The 5,192-nt window shown below is 42.6% G+C and overlaps 1 pseudogene across 1 annotated transcript; it reads right to left on the reverse strand.

The window, feature by feature from the left end:
- Positions 1-4,545: 4,545 nt before the first annotated feature.
- Positions 4,546-5,091, reverse strand: LOC104508379 (annotated as a pseudogene). The gene has a single exon (XR_727875.1). The product of XR_727875.1 is annotated as a protein phosphatase 1L pseudogene (transcript).
- Between the last annotated feature and the right edge of the window lie 101 nt (positions 5,092-5,192).

Here is a 5,192-nt window from a genome sequence, read left to right on the forward strand (position 1 = left end):
CTGCTGTTAGGATCAGAAACTAAGAAAAAAAGAAAAAAACCCCAAAGATCACCAAAATAAAAATACTAGTTAGTTCATATTTGGTAAAGGCAAACATTATCTTCCAACTTTCAACTATCATATTCAATTAAAAGGAATAAATTTCCCCCTATCAATGCCTGAAAAGATGTTCATCACCTACACCCAGGTGAGTTCTGGTCATCAGTTTGCAAAAGGGGTTAAACATCATGTTAACTGGTATGAAGAGTGTCCAGACACTATGTCCTGTTCTGACAACATGATTCACAGCTGCCCTGCCAATAGCCTCAGGTATTTGGTAAATTTAGGGTAGTTTATCCCTTGGCCTTCACTGAGGACTAAGCCATCTCCTCTTCCTTAAAGGAGAACACACACACAAGCTATTACCATGGCACGCAGCGTTTCAGCAGTTCCCTTCCCAGCTTCATTCGAAGCTCCTTTGTTGTGCAGGGCCTGGACACGACAGCAAGCTCACCCCAATGAATCAGGGTGGAATTAATCGTGCTTTCAAGCACCTGTATTTTAAACGCACAGCAGGCTCATTCGAACGCAGCTGGCACGGTGCCCCCTTCGCCAGGCATTACCGCAGCAGTCAGGCTTCCATAGTCTCAGCCAAGGCAAGTAAGGACTCTCACCATTATCTTCTGACCTTTCCCTTTTTTTTTGTCTTTGTAAGTTAATCAGTAACCAGAGACTTCTGCCAACAGTTCGTGCTACTGATTTCAAGGTCCTGTGGCACACAAAGCACTATGTGATCCTGTATCTGGTTACAAACATCAGCCATTTAAACAGCAAATTCCCTCCTTTCACTTTTAGCCTCCTCAAGATTTCTCCCTACACTATGAATAAAACCAAAAAGGTGTATTTCACATACTGCCACACTATATCAGCAACTCCAAAACCCAATTAGAATATGCAAGATGCTCCCATACACACCTACAGATCATAAGGAACGAGCCTTGCCACGTTCCCATTTAAGGAGGCTAAGAGATATAAAAAGAGCAACACGCTTTTTATGAGACAGTTACGGAGCTTTAATTTCCCACCGTCATTATCCACATCAGTTTACGACTGCAAATAAGCACAGGCAGCATATAAGGCACTCTCTATTACTACAATTATTTTTAAAGTCTTCACCTCATAGGGTTAGGAAAAAACAATGATGCCAACATAGCCATAACCATAAAACTGCAGATGGTCGCTGAGCTACTTTGTTCTTGTCTAATACTGAGATCTCAGTAATAACCGAGCGCTTAAACCTTCAGTGTTTGAGAAAAGAACTCTTCAGCAAATGCTAGTTAAAATAGTTAAATCATTCTGATCAAGCACCCATCCTTTCCTTTGCTCAGCTTTGAAGCTCACTGTTTGTTATTTCATCATTCATGTAGTTTGCCACTTCTCAATCTCCCAGTCTAGACAGCCCCAAAACTTCCAAATAAAGGAAAAAGGGAAGAGGGGAGCACTCAAGCCATCTTTAAGCCTTATAAAGAAGCTGATGAGAGAACAGACAAATACTTTCTTTTATTTTGATTGCAAGTTAGATCGCCTTGCAGACTCCTTTGGTCAAAGCCATTCAGTGAGACAACAAGCAGAAACTTCTTCATTCTAAATCCACTTCTTCACCTTCAACTTGTTCTGCATTAATATTGTTATTCAACCTTTAAGAAACTAACTTTTTATACAAGGAAGACTGCACTACACACCATGTGTTGAGTTTTGTCTCTGAAATATCGCTGCCTTTAACAAGTAATTGCAGCAGCACACCAGATTCTCAGCTGTAACATGGAGCATTAATAGTTATTTTTGCTTATTGCTTTCTCATCAAGCCAGTCACAAAATTTAAGTAAATGGCTGCCAACCCCTTCAGGCTAAAATTGTAAGATGGAAGAGGAAATGACATAACAGAAAAGTTAAATTTATGCAAAACGTGGGCAATATTTAAGCAGAACTCTGAAATCTTCATAAATTAGCTCCACACAGTAACTTGAAACGTGCTTCTCCATCCTTCCACTTCAACATGATATGGCAGGAAGTAATTAATGGAGACACACTTCCTTGTATATTGCTGGGAAGAATTAATCTAGCATCTCATTTGTGGTATTGTCTGTTTGGAGAAACAATTTTTCCCCATACAGAATGTTTTTTTCACATGTAACTCCAGAGATTAGCAGTTCTTTGTTCCTTAAATACAAATAAAGAAATTTAATGGGAGCCCATATGGAAAATTTAATCTTCACAAAGGCTTTGCTACATATGTAGATGAAGTGTCCCACAGTGTCGTTTATCTTAACATAAATAAGACATCCAAAAAAACAATTCAAATTAACTATTATGTACTACCAATTAAATACCAGCATTAATTTTTGCTATTTCTTCTTCCTCCCCTCTTTTCTACTCAAAACTAGAAAACCTGCTTAGATTAAAACCTATTTTTCATAATTTATTTTTTGCTGTAAGCACAACACACAGTTCAGGCTCTTCTGATCAGTCTTACATAAAATCTAAAGCTAGAAACTAGTTTTGTCCTCAGTGAGTTGGCACTTACTTTTTGAAGGAGTAAAAGCCACTAAGAACACCTGGGGGCATTGGAAAGATAAATAAGAAGTAGTAGATAAATACATTTTTAAAATACGAGATTTAGTAAGGTTTGAAGAGAGATTTGCTAAACCTTTCAAGATGACAGACCTCTTATATAAAAGCCTCATAGTTTGCCACCCAATCAATTAGAGCAAGTTCTATGGCATCAGAATACAAAAGACAAAGAGGCTTTCCACAGAGCCAGTATTATCATTAATATATCTTACGGATGTAATTCCAAGATGCACAAGAAAACAAACAAACAAAACTATATATAAGGCACATTCTCGTCATTTAGTTATTCTCTGTGTTAGTTTGGGATTGCTTACTGAGTTTGCAGTCAAGTGTAGGGCAAGATAAACATATGACACACACACATATGTATGAGATACAACATGAATGAAAGACGTAAGATCACAACGCCCAAGTCATGCATATCATACTGTCACCTGTAACAATCTCAGAGTACTGTTTAAAAACACGACACAGATATTCCTGCAAACTTGTTTTGGCTGATCAGACAAGGAAAACTGTCAGTTTAAACAAAGAGGAAGAAGGCAGAAGACAGAACACAAGCACCTCCCGTCCAAAGCTTCAGAAAACAAAAGAGCAATATGTACCAAACAAACTGATCAAAGCCAACATTCCCTCAGGAGGATGTGCACCAGTTTGCAATACATACGTTTCTACCTGCATTCCTTGAAGGCCAAGGACCAGTGAACAGGCACCAGTATGCCATTAAGAGTTGGCACAGCTGTGCCCCGGTTGAAATCAGACATAAAAAGGAAAACAGGGTTCAACCACAACCAGAATTTTTTACAAAGCCAAAAATTTTCATTATCCAAAGTGTTTGTATTATTTTAAAGGGGCCAAAACACCAGATGCTGCGAGACAGCAGCAGGACAGAGGGCTCACTCCCTTTATTACCGTGCAGGCAGCAGATGAGCAGCTTTTTGATTATGTGCCTCAGGCCTGGATTTTTCAGGCAGCACTTACAGATTTAGAGGGGCAGCAGCTGCCATCCTTGTGCTCCGTTAGCGTCTGGTCACTGCCAATGCTTTTCTAGGAAGGACTCTGACTCCTTGATCTGTGGAAGCAGCTGGAGGAACACCCAAGCTCTCTTGCTGCCTCATCCCTCCTCAGCAAGGTGCACTTAGGTGAAAAACTTCAACATTTCTCTCCAGCTTCCAGCATCCCAGCAAAACCCGTAAGGTTATCTCACACCCTGAGCTAATTTATCACACAAGGACACATTCTTTGCCCTTTTCCAGAGTTATGAAACACATGCTTTGTGCCACACAAAAAGCTACGTGGCAGCACCACGGTCCTATATGAAGAGGAAGCTATAGCTTTAACGTTGGTCAGCTGTAAGAAATGAAGTATCCCATCAAGCTGGAACACTAATTACATAGCACAACCTGAAGGAAATCACCCTGCCTAAAGAAAGTTAAGAGGTCAAACACCAGAAAGTTTCAACATGACCGTTTTCCTGGCTTTCCAGCAGGGAGGAAAGTAGTATGACAGCACAGTTGTAATGACTTAAAAACTACACGCAATTCACAAACATGACACTCAGAGCCTCCTGGTCCTCCCTTCAGAGCGAATCACTGCGAGGACGCATTTTACACACGCCAGCTCGAGGGCTGCCTTTAAGAGGGCTCTTCTCTAAGCACTGCCGAGGAGCACAGCTCCTGAGAGGAGGGGGAGACCAGCCCGGTGCCAAAATCAGATCACACCACACTTCGAGGTAACAAAAGATGACTCCAGGGAGTTTGTGCTCATCATCGTTATTCCACGCACGTAAGAGCCACCTCCAATGGCTTTTGCTTCAATTAAACCTTTACTACTGTAAAGGGCAGGGGGGTATAAACACATTTTTAAAAGGGACAATGAGAGATAAAAGCAACGGAGCACCTCTCAGTCCCTATTCAGAGACTCCCTCCCCTCCCTCTAAGAAGCAAGAACACCCCCCTCCCCCCCAAACAATGTCCCAAACAGCACAAACCTGGTGGGTGAGAACACATCCATTCCTTGCTCTGTAACCGTCCTCCCCCACCCCATCCCTTTTGTTAGTTTTTTTTCCAGCTGAGCACTTGCCTCTCCTCCGTGCCCATCAAATATCCCGAAGATGGAGGGGTGAGTCTTGTTCACCAGGTCAGTGATTACTTCGAACCTGTCCTCCATGTGATCCCTCCGGCCTTGGATGGAGTAGACAGCCACGTTGTGGCTCTTGAACTCCCAGGTCTTGGAGAACTCTGCGTCCAGCACGTCCAGCCCCCCGAGCCTGTCATTCTGCATGATCTCGGCCACCTTGCCCTTCACCATCTTCACCGCATCCCTGCTGGACTTAACAATGGTTTTCACCTCATCCGTGTGGAAGAAGTAACTCCACAGAGCCAGGCTGATGCACAGCAAGAACAGGGTCTCCGGTCTAAGCAAGAAGTAACGCATGATCCGACCCAGCAGAGACAGCAAAGTCATTGTATCCTCTATCATTTATTATCGAGCCCGTGTATCCCCACACCATGCAAGGCGCACCCCGGCGGCCGGGATGGCTGAGCCGAGGCAGCGAGTCAGTGCATGCTCCGCTGGAACGC

The sequence above is a fragment of the Eurypyga helias genome, unplaced genomic scaffold, assembly GCF_000690775.1.
Source record: "Eurypyga helias isolate BGI_N326 unplaced genomic scaffold, ASM69077v1 scaffold41984, whole genome shotgun sequence".
Classification (NCBI taxonomy): Eukaryota; Metazoa; Chordata; class Aves; order Eurypygiformes; family Eurypygidae; genus Eurypyga; species Eurypyga helias.